Source organism: Bos indicus, chromosome 12 (genome assembly GCF_029378745.1).
Source record: "Bos indicus isolate NIAB-ARS_2022 breed Sahiwal x Tharparkar chromosome 12, NIAB-ARS_B.indTharparkar_mat_pri_1.0, whole genome shotgun sequence".
Taxonomy (NCBI): domain Eukaryota; kingdom Metazoa; phylum Chordata; class Mammalia; order Artiodactyla; family Bovidae; genus Bos; species Bos indicus.
In genome coordinates this window covers 86,954,945-86,966,997 of record NC_091771.1, presented here as the reverse complement: position 1 = coordinate 86,966,997, position 12,053 = coordinate 86,954,945, and the positions used below count along the sequence as shown (strand labels likewise).

Sequence of the window (12,053 nt, the reverse complement as noted above, 5' to 3'; positions counted from 1 at the left end):
CCTTGGAAGGAGTCAGGCAAAGCGTCAAAGGATGGAAGTACTTGAGACGAACTTTTAGAATGAGGGTGTTTTCTGTGAAGAAGGAAGAGCATGAAGGCTTTGATTCATCCACTCATTCACTCACTCACTCACTCCTTCATTCATTCACCCACCCTTTCATTCATTCAGACGCTTGTTAATACACTCCTTCACTTGTTCATCCACGGAACCCACTCAACCGAATCTTGCCACCAGAGGACAGAATTGGTGGGAACTGGGAGAACAGCTTGGTCAGGACTAGATGGAGATGTGTGCACGTGACTCTTAGGCAGAGCAGAATGCTGTAGAGAAATGATTCCAGAATTTTTTTCCATCATGAAAACTTTGAATATGAATCTTAAGGGATTTCAGTACACAAGACGGGTAAAAACAGAGATGCTCAGATCTGCTCAGACGAGGAGGAGTGTGTACACGTGTGAGTGCATTTAAGAGTGTATGTGTGTGGGTGTGTTCACAGTTGGAGCCCTACGAGTCACAAGTCTCTGTTCTCAGGTCTGCATTTTATTTACTAGGTCTTTCTTATTCACATAGATTTTATACTTCAGCAGTACTGTTAGAAGAACTACCTCTGGTCGTCTGTGTTACCTAAGTGGTTATGGCTGGTACATATATGACCTTTTCATTTTTGCATATGTTTGTTTTGTAACTCAAAACACTACTGAAATGTATTATTAGTGGAAATTCAGTTCAGTTCAGTTCAGTCGCTCAGTTGTGTCCAACTCTTTGCGACCCCATGAATCAGCACGCCAGGCCTCCCTGTCCATCACCAACTCCCGGAGTTCACTCAGACTCACGTCCATCGAGTCAGTGATGCCATCCAGCCATCTCATCCTCTGTCATCCCCTTCTCTTCCTGCCCCCAATCCCTCCCAGCATCAGAGTCTTTTCCAATGAGTCAACTCTTCGCATGAGGTGGCCAAAGTACTGGAGTTTCATCTTTAGCATCATTCCTTCCAAAGAAATCCCGGGGCTGATCTTCAGAATGGACTGGTTAGTGGAAATACTGTGCCATAAATTAACTGAATTTTCTAGGTAAACTTTCATTTTACTTGTAAACAATAGTAATTGTGTCTTATCCTTGATAATGTTTATTCCTTTTTATTTTCTTCCCTTATCACAATTATGACAACTTTTGGATCAATGCGATAAAGAGCCCGAATCATTTTCACAAATAAACATGATGCGTACCTAGGCCTTGGGATTATATTCTTTTTTCTTAGGAAAGACTCCTTTTACTTATAATTAAAAAAAAAAAAAAAAAGGATTTTGGACTTGAATGTACAATCTTTTTGGCACCTATAGAAATGGTTGATTCATTTTTCTGTTTTTACTTATCCGTGCGATGGGTAGTACTAATAATTAAATTTCCTCATCCTGATCATTGAGTATCTTTTAATGATTTTAGACTCTACTTGTTAGTATTTTATTTATGCTTATGTAACTAAAGTCAGGTAGTTTGTATTCATTTCTTTACTTGGTATACCTTTTGATATATTGCAGTATAGACATTCTGGATTTTAAATATTTTTTAAAAAGTCTGACAGTGAGACTAGTTGTAAAAGTGGAACATACAGAGAGCCAATAGATCATTCTTTAACAATCTGAAAATGGCAAGTGTGACATATTTACTTCAGATCTTTGTTTTTTATAAATAAATTTCACAAAGTTCACATTCCCATCTATTCATTTCCTTCCTTATTAGACAGAAAAAGTATGGTCGATTCTGTGTCAATATTCTCAGTCTATTTTTTAAAAATTAAATTGTATCAATACACGTATGTACCTACAAAATACGTAATTTTGCTGTATTTAAAATTATATAAATATTATGTACATTATATGCATCATTCAGCAAATTACTTTAACCCAACTTTAGATTTATAAGATCTATTTTACACAGAGTTTAGGTTCATGTGTTGATACCGTTTTAAAAATCCTCCACCTCAACCACAACCTGATTATTTTATTTCCTGAAATAAAGTCGTTTCTTTCCTACTTGTGTATCTGCCTCTTTGAACGGTGCGTTTCATGTCCACATCCGTGATTTTCACGCACGTATGTGGGGCTCCCCTAAGCAGTGCTTCTCCACCAGGATGACTGAGTGCTGGGGTCCGATGACTCGTGGCTGTGGGCCGCCCCGCGGCGGGCAGGGGGTTCTGCCGTCCCACTGCCTCTGCTCACGAGCTGCCAGAGGCACCCCTCCCCAAGGGGCCAGAACCAAAGACGTGCCCACCTGCTGCCCAGAGCAGCCTGTGGGGTAACACCCACCTGCCTTGGTACGTTACGCCCGAGGCCAACCTGAACAAACACCGCTCCCCAGAGCGGCCGTCTGGATCTAAACTCTCGTCGGGAGTGTGTCAGTGCAGAGCCGGTCCTGTTATCTGGTTCGTTTTACCGGTGCAAATATTTTCACTGTGAAATGGCACCCAATTATCCTTTCAGTTTGCATTTCCTTGATTACTTGTGAGACTATGCATCTTTCACGGGACCACTGGAATTCTGGGGTCTCCTTTCTGCATAAGCTGCCTTCTGAAAAGGGAACAAAGAATTGTTTGCAATCGGTGATTTCTGTGATGCTTTAAACAATTTTCTGTTCTTTGAAGCTTTGAAAGTACAAGCTTTGGAACTTCCTGGGTGTGCCTTCTTTCAGGGATGGAAGTTGTCCAGGATCCTTCTGGTTTTCATCTCATTTGATTTTTCATTTTTTGAGTCAATGTCAACGGATTTTGTTTCTTCAGTGTCACACCCTCATGATCCTATGTCCTTTGTCTCTGCCACCAGGGATCAATATTTGGTTTTCTAGTGGCCTTTGTTTGCTTGCTTTTACTCCCACGTTTGGTTTCTAACTTTATCACTCTGTAGACAGAGAATAGACCCTGTACAATTTCTGAATTGGGGGATTTATTAAACTTTACTCTGTGGCCTACGATGTGCTCAATTTTTTAATAAGTACGCCACAGAGGCCTGAAACACAGCGTTTACACGAAAAGCGCAGACTTGGCTATAAGCTTTCATCTGCTCACCCGATGCATCTCAGCTTGTCATTTTACTTTAGGTTATTTCAGTTCAAAAGTAAATACAGCTTTAGGCTAATTCCTTTTCTATGAACTTTCACTTTACAGAACTGATTTATGTGGTCCTTCACATAAGCTACGCAGTCTGCCCACATACATCCCTTTTACCTACCCAGGGGTCAAACCCACGTCTCCTGCATTGGCAGGAGGGTTCTTTACCACTGAGCCACCTAGGAAGTCCACATATTATTATGTACACTACAAATAAAGCTGATTTCTCCTGCTTTATATTTGAGCTGTGACGTGGCACTCACTCACCTAGAAATCCATGTTTCTTGGATGCTAACATACTGGGTTGGCCGAAAAGTTCACTCAGGTTTTTCCATAAGATGTTTTGAATTAACGAACATTTTGGCCAACACATATAAGATAAGGATGCCTTGGAGAGAAGTCGCTCAGTCATGTCTGACCCTTTGCCACCCCATGGACTGTAGCCTACCAGGCTCCTCCGTCCATGGGATTTTTCAGGCAGGAGTACTGCGGTGGGTTGCCATTCCCTTCTCCAGGGAATCTTCCCGCCCCAGGGGTTGAACCCAGGTCTCCCACGTTGCAGGCAGACGCTTCATCGTCTGAGCCACCAGGGAAGCCTCGTGCGACGTGTGAAGGACTCAGCAAAGAACAGTTTGAAAGGAGTTTGGGAAGGGCGTGTGGTAGGCTGGTGGACGGGTGGAGAGGGGTCGGTGAGGCAGGGCCCAGCAGGCCAGAGACCAAGCTGCTCTTTCCCTTTCCATCCTCACTGGGAAGGAAACCCCACAGCCCTGAGTCACCTAATCCAGAGTACCCCCACCAGCTCTCAGCAGTCAGCAGCCCGTCCTGTGCAATGGTGTTACCAGAGTCAGAGACTCTTACCAAGTTTGTTGAGTTGCACCTGACCACCAGTTCCTGCAACTCCTCACTCTTCCCTGTGTCCGAATTCACACCAGTCTGAAGTGAAGTGAAGTGAAACTCACTCAGTCGTGTCCTACTCTTTGCGACCCCATGGACTATACAGTCCATGGGATTCTCCAGGCCAGAATACTGGGGTGGGTTGGTGCTGCTGCTAAGTCGCTTCAGTCGTATCAAACTCTGTGCAATCCCATAGATGGCAGCCCACCAGGATCCCCCGTCCCTGGGATTTTCCAGGCAAGAGTACTGGAGTAGGGTGCCATTGCCTTCTCCGACTGGGGTGGGTAGCCTTTCCCTTCTCCAGGGGATCTTCCTGACCCAGGAATTGAACTGGGGTCTCCTGCATTGCAGGCGGATTCTTTTCCAGCTGAGCCACAAGGAAGCCCAAGAATGATGAAGTGGGTAGCCTATCCCTTCTCCAGGGGATCTTCCTGACCCAGGAACTGAACTGGGGTCTCCTGCACTGCAGGCGGATTCTTTACTGGCGAGGCCACCAGGGACGTGCACATCAGTCTGAACCACACTTCACTGCACCCTTTGGTCAGCTAGCACCATCCCAGGGGCTGGCGGGCACCAGGACGGAGGAGCAGCTGGGATCTCTGCCCGCAGGGACCCCGGCCTCCCCGCCTCGGGTGTTGGACAGCCTTCCTCTGGGTGCTCTGGTCTTTTGTGGCTTCAAGTGTTTCCACAGAATCTCTCATGTGTTTCTAGAGATTAGGGTTTGAGAGGCAAAGACATGAGGTGTTTAAGACAGGCTCCCGCACTCCTGGGATGTGACTTTGGGTGTTATTCACTCAACCTCCTGTCAGGCCGGGCTATGGATAAAGTGAGATGATACGCATCAAGTTCTTAGCATGAGCAAATGTTGGTTATTCTGATTTTAATTATGCCTCCCAAGTGCTTTTAGACTCCACTGTGGATTCGCAAGAACAAACAGCCTTTGCTGAAAAGCAGTCCTTCTTACCACCGCCTGGAATGTCATTTTAGATCTGTGCGTGTGCACGCACACAAATGTTTCACTGTAGGATTCTACACAAATATCCACATCGTGTTATCAGTCTCCAAACTCACCCCGTGATGGACACAACGCACGTGTGGTGTGAACTGACAGAACCCACTTGGGGAGACAGGTGATCAAGAAAGAAGCATGCATTCCAAACTCTCATTGGGATCATTGTCCTCTCTAAGAAGTAAGTGTAGGTTTTTGGATTTAAAAATCTATGTTCTTTTTTTCTTCCCCCCCTACTATAGCTGGTACAGAACGGCAAAGAATCTGGGGCACACGGATGGATTTTCTGGTGCAGGGAAAACGTGAACAGGAAGGTCTCCATGAGTGTGCAGGTTCTGCCCAGGGCTGCGCTTTCCCCCATGTCTCAGTCTCAGCAATGCGATGCTCTCCGCGGAGGTGGGCTCCGTGGGCTCATGGGAGACCCCTGATTTCCCAGCCCTTGCTGCCGCCGAGGGGCCCCTGGTCCCCCTTTCCATCCTTCACTTCTTCAGGAAGGCTGCACGGACTTCCATCAAAAGATCCAATTACGCGTGGATCACCGAAACAAGTCATTCATCAAGGGGACCAGAGACTCAGAGCCCTACTCGCACAGCAGACACCGGGGAAGGTGTGGGGGAGCAGCCACGTGGAGGTGGAGTCAGAGCCCGGAGGGAGGGCGGCCCACACCCAGAGCTCCTCTGAGCGCTCTGATGCAAACCCCTCATCCGCTTCAGAACAATTACCAGTTCGGCGGGTCTCGGGGACTTGGGTGGGAGAGAGCCCCCATACTCATGGTGACAGTTTGGCTGGTCCTTCTAGAGCGCGTTCTGGGACCTTCTGTGGAGGGCTCCCGAGGCAGCCCGCACCGTCCTCGGTCACAGCAGTGCCCGCAGGTCAGCCCTGCTTCACCCACAAGCACACACAGGTTGCCCGATTTTCCCCAACTGCCCAGCAGTTGAGTGAAGCGGCTCAGTCTTGTCCGACTCTTTGTGACCCCATGGACTGTAGCCCACCAGGCTCCTCCATCCATGGGATTCTCCAGGCAGGAAGACTGGACTGGGTTATCATTTCTCGAGAGGCGGCTTTAAACTGTGTCCTTTCAGCCAAGCGTACTGCTCTTAGCAGACCGTGCATGTTTGCCAACGAATATCGGGGACACGCAAAAGAGAGTCACCTGTCACGGAAGGCAAGTCCCTCCACACGCCAGCAGGTGCAGGACTTGACATCACAGCCTTCTGAGGAGCCTCTGCTCACAGCTGCTCGTGTTGACTGATTCCATGATGTGACTGTGAGAGAGTCAATTCCTAGGTAGGCTGATAAGAAGTCCAGGGTTCCCGACGAGGAGAAAGGGGGCTGGGGCTCTCAAGGAGAAAAAGACAAACATTCTTTTCTACTTTGCTTTTCTTAGTCAATATAACAATGTATCTGGCTTGAGGACATGTTTCTCCTTAACAAGAACCTTCTGACTAATCCTGTCATCTTAAAATGTCTATTATGGGAGTGGGTCTGGTAAGATCTTTCTATTGTTCATTCTCATCTTGTTCCTTTAAGATGAATGTTGTGGGAGTGGGTCTGAAAAAAGTGTATAAGGTCCTGATAAAACTAGCTGGGGTGGGGGGATGTTCTGCGTCCCCCTTCTGATGTCTATGTCAGAAGCTTTCTCTCTCCATTTTCCGACTTTCATAAAACTCTGCTACACCAAAGCTCTTGAGTGATCAAGCCTGGTCCCTGGTCCCAAAGCTAAATCTTCTTCTTCAGAGATCACAAATCCAACATTGTTGACTGTAAGCTATCAACTGCCTCGATAGGATGAGGAACAGCATCTTATCCACTGGTTCATTTCAATTCAGTAGCCTGACTCTTTGCAACCCCACGGACCGCAGCACGCCAGGCCTCCCTGTCCATCACCAACTCCCAGAGTCCACCCAAACCCATGTCCATCAAGTTGGTGATGCCATCCAACCATCTCATCCTCTGTCGTCCCCTTCTCCTCCTGCCCTCAGTCTTTCCCAGCATCAGGGTCTTTTCAAATGAGTCAGCTCTTCGCATCAGGTGGCCAAAGTATTGGAGTTTCAGCTTTAGCATCAGTCCTTCCAATGAATATTCAGGACTGATTTCCTTTAGGATGGACTGGTTGTATCTCCTCGAAGTCCAAGGGGCTCTCAAGAGTCTTCTCCAACACCACAGTTCAAAAGCATCAATTCTTCGGCACTCAGCTTTCTTTATAGTCCAACTCTCACATCCATACATGACTGCTGGAAAAACCATAGCCTTGACTAGATGGACCTTTGTTGGCAAAGTAATGTCTCTGCTTTTTAATATGCTGTCTAGGTTGGTCATAATTTTCCTTCCCAGGGGCAAGCGTCTTTTAATTTCATGGCTGCAATCACCATCTGCAGTGATTTTGGAGCCCAGAAAAAATAAAGTCAGCCACTGTGTCCACTGTTTCCCCATCTATTTTCCAGTAAGCCCTGTCAATTCTGTCCCTCTGTGAACTGCAAAGGAAATCTGGGAGATGGTGGGGGTGTGCCTGTGGACAGCGCCGATGAGCCCAAGGGGCAGAGCGAGTAACTGACGTCTGTGTGCTCCTTCCTCTCTCCTCTCCACTGTCGGGCAGACATCGCTCACAGATGGAAGTAAGAAAGCCACGGACCCTGACTTCTTCCTATTGGCCTTTTTCACAAGTGAAGTGTACCGGCCCACTCAGTGAAGTGATCCAACCTTCCTTGTACTTTGAACAGGACCTTCAGCTAAGGTGATCAATGCGCTTCAAACATTTTCTTACGCTCCTGGATAAAGAAACGGGCCAGGATTGCTTTTTCTGGTAGTTAGAGGGGGAGAGACTCCAGAAATGCCCTGAGTTAGTTGTGCTTAACTGACTGTAAATATTGATAAAAACGCACATACACACTTGGCCTTGCGCTTTCCCTCTCAGCTTCTTTGAAATCTCCTGGATGCAAAGCTGCAAACGCAGGAGGTGATATTTTACAGGCAGCGCTGCTACAGAGACAACACAGGTTAAAGACCAAGAGGCAGACTCGGCTCCTGGCCAACCTCCCCATCCTCACGGCCTGGACCGTCTGGTGAGGCTGTGGTCCCGCGCCCTCTGCCCTGTAACAGGTGGGCGTTCAACATGACAAGGGAGACCCAGGAGAGGACCCCAACTGTGGTAAGTGCTCTGTAAGTTGCACTTATCACAGTTGTGATCATCATTTAATTAATAACAGAATCAGTCAGAAACTGAATGTAATACCTCCTGCCTCAAACCTTTGTCTCGGGACCATCTTTAAGCTTGGGGTGCATAAAATGTGCATCGAGTAAACTGTGGATTATATCACAGCATCGTTAAAAATCATCCTCAAAGAAATTTAAATTTACTCTTAACTTCTTAAAATTGTGTGCGTCTTTCTCAGGTTAAGTTCAACACGCATAATAAACCCTTAGCAAGAAAAAAAATGCATGTTCACTGAGAGTTCAGAGCTGCCTCACCTACTGTGACAGGTGTACTGGGGCAGCCCTCTCAAGTTCAAGTGCTCGGTGAGTCAGAGTTTCCCTTCACTAACACACAAGGTTAGAAGCAGGTCACACGCGCTGAGTCAAATGATTGCTTGCTCTCGGTTTATAATTCAAACCTGACCTTTGCAGAGAATGCTCTGAGGCCACATCCCAGTCATTTCCATCATTAATCAACATGAAGGGAGGTGAGGAATCAATTCTCTAGATTTCAGAGCCCAGCTGTTCTGGGACTAACCCCATAAGAGCTGTGCAAAGCAGGCTGAAGATGAGCAATTGATGACTACTTCTGACTTTCTTTAAATCTCAGTTCCCAGGAACAGACACTGTATTTACTTTCCAGATGCAGTGTTGGTATCACTGAAAATGTTTTGAAATAAAATCTGAGAAACAAACAGCCAAGAAAAAGAAACAGGGAATCATAGGAAGAACCGTCAATAAAAGAGACCTTTGGAGACAGGATAGGGGTGGGGTGGGTGGGCTGGAGTGAAGCTCCTCTCGTGGATGCCTCAGGAACACATCCTCGGATGCGAAGGATCTCACAGGGCACCAGCTGAGAGCTGGCAAGCATCCCCGGACACTGGAGAGGAATGTACAGATCCACGCAAAACCTGGGAGGGTGCAGGAAGGAGGGAGCAGGAGGAGACTGAGCAGGACCAGGCCTGCACCCGAGACAGCAGGTGGGGCTGGGGGGACCGAAGCAGGGGTCCGATCCCCCATCAGGAAGATTGTTCGGGACAGAGGGCTGGCATCAGAGGCTCCTGGAGAGCGCAGCAGCTCACCCGTGACCGGCTGAGGCTAAAAGGACTGAGAACCATGTGGACAGTTCCTGCTGCTGCTCTGTGTGCCCCGGACAGCGACGCATGAACCCTAAAAAGGGCAGCTGCTGGGTGCTGGGCTGTGGGGATCGGATCGGAGCTTAATCCTAGGGCGAGGTCTGCTTTGCCTGTGGGGAGAGGGCCCAGGAAGACGTGAGGGAGGGCTCTGCGGTGGGAATGCCTCGGGGAAACGGGCAGCCACGAGGTGACACTGTTGAGTCCCACGTGGCAGCTGGAGCCATCCTTGGGGCCTCTCCGCCCAGTACTGGCAGCTGAAGAATCGAGAAGGACCCCGGAGGAAGGTGGCCTTTACGTGCTTGATGCACTGAGTGACAGAGAAGGTCCCCAGCCAGGGGGGATGTTTAAGTGCCTTGAACACGCAGAGCCACAGAGAAGGAGCAGCCAAAAAGGATCATTTGAACACCAGCGGCCAGAGGCTGGAAAGAGGCTCCAGTCGGGTCACAGCTCCCGCGACCGAGGCAGATGGCGTCCCTGCACACTCGGTGCCGCCAGGGTCCCCGCGATCCAAGCAGGTGCGCCCACTCCATGCTCAGTCCCCACTGGCACAGAGCTGCCAGAGGCTTGGAAGAACCCTGAGAGCCCCGTGCTTCCCTCTTCCCTAGCCGCCAGCTCCGCTGGGTGCCCGGTGCTGCCAGCGTCCCCGGGATCCAAGCAGGGGACCTCCAAGCTTGGTTCCAAGCAGGGGATCCAAGCAGCGCCCCCTCCACGCTCAGGCCCCGCTGGGGCAGACCCCGGTCCTCCAGGGCCGCCTCAGGAGGGAGCCCCAGTGGGCGACACAGGCAGCGGTGGACACAGAGCCACAACCGAAAGCCAACCGAAAGCTGGGGCAGCGCGGCCCAGAGGCCAGAGGCCTTCCCACCAGCTGTGCAAGCTGCAGTCCACACGATCAACGAGGCAGACTCTGCCTGTTGAATACATAAAAGGACAAAGAGAGTTCCCGCAAAAGAAAACTCAGGAGCTCTGGCAGCCAAGGACGTCGGAGGCAAGAACACGCAGCAGCAGGACTAGATGAGAGTCCCCGCTGCCTCACAGCAGGTCCAGAGACCCGCGCGGAGCAGGAGGGCACCCTAGGAGCTGAAGGTGGACTCCGACTCACAGCGAGGGGAAGGACGCGGGCAGCCGAGAGCTGAGACAGACGTTTCTTCTTCTTCTTCATTTTGACTTGTTCTGTTTGGTTCTGGGTTTTTTTATTCTTCTTTTTCTTTTTTTTCCTCTGTTGCTGCAGTTGTTGGTTTTATTAACACTAATAACTCTATTTAAGACTTTTTTTTTAATCCCACTTTTTATTTCCTTTATATATTTTTGCCTCTCTGTTGGACTTTTGCAATTCTGTGGGGTTTTTTTTTTTTTCTTCCAATTTTTCAAAATTTATTTTTAAACTATTTTTCGTCTGTTTTCTTACTGCTTTTTTCCTGCTGTAGATATTCTTTAATACATATAGACCTTTTTTATATACTCTATTTAACTTTGCTTTTCTATTCTCCCTTTCTTTTCCTATTTTTCTTTCTTTTTTTCATCCTGTTTGTTAGTTTATTTTGTCTTCTCTGCTTTCTTCCCCAGTTGGCACCCTGCTTTGATTTTGTTTCCTGGTTTGTGCTTTAGATCGTTTTTTTTAATTGGCCGATATCATTTTTGGTTTCCTTTCTTACTGGGTTAGTCTCTTGTACTTTATTTCCTTTGGACTGTTTTGGTTTTGTATGGGTGTGTGCATGTTCCATTATTTTTGTTATTATTTGCTTGATTTTGTACTCGCCATTTGTCTGGGGTTTATCTTTTGTTTCTTGTTTCTATGTTAAGTCAGTTCAACCATGTCTGACTCTTTGCGACCCCACGGACTGTAGCCCACAAGGCTCCTGCGTCCATGGGATTCTCCAGGGAAGAATACTGGAGAGGGTTTCCACTTCCGACTCCAGGGGATCTTCCCGACCCAGTGATTGAACCCACGTCTTTTATATCTGCTGCACTGGCAGGCGAGTTCTTCACTGCTAGTGCCTCGGTATGTTTGTTTTAATCCCCTTTAATGCCAAAACAAATGACTTGTGGAGCCTCGGTCCCCTGGCCAGAGACTGGGCCGGAGCCTCTGGAGTGGGAGCAGTGAGTCCCAGACCCTAGACTGCCAGGAACTCCCAACCCAGGGAGCATTGATTGGTGAGAACTTGGCAAAGGCCTCCACCTGTGTACACGAGCTGGCATCACCCAACTGCTGCCAGCACTCAGGGCAAGATGCTCCGCCTGAACAACAAGCAAGACAAGGACCCAAACCCAACCAGCGGCGGGCAGGATTACCAGGGGCACCCAAAGCATAAGGCCTCACACAGCCCTACCCATCAGGGGGGAAAAAACCCCAAACTCACCTCCCCCCACCAGAATGCAAACACAGATCACTCCCAACACGAAGCCTACACGAAACACTGGCTCAACCGTACCATCACGGACAGAAGCCAAACGGAAGAAGGAACACGACCGTACAGCCTGGACAAAGGAGACTGACAAGGGATCCCTTTCCAAAATATACAAGCAGCTTACGCAACTCAGTAACCGAAAAACAAACAACCCAATCAAAAAGTGGCCAAGAGGCCTGAACAGACATTTCTCCAAAGAAGACATACAGATGGCTAATAAACACATGAAAAGATGCTCAACATCAATCGTTATTAGAGAAAGGCATATCAAAACTACAATGAAATATCTCCTCACACCAGTCAGAATGGCCATC

At 48.2% G+C, this 12,053-nt stretch overlaps 1 protein-coding gene across 3 annotated transcripts in view; it reads right to left on the bottom strand.

The window, feature by feature from the left end:
* Positions 1 to 12,053, bottom strand: part of MYO16 (myosin XVI) — a 518,782-nt gene that overhangs the window by 223,104 nt on the left and 283,625 nt on the right. The gene's annotated exons all lie outside the window — the stretch shown is intronic.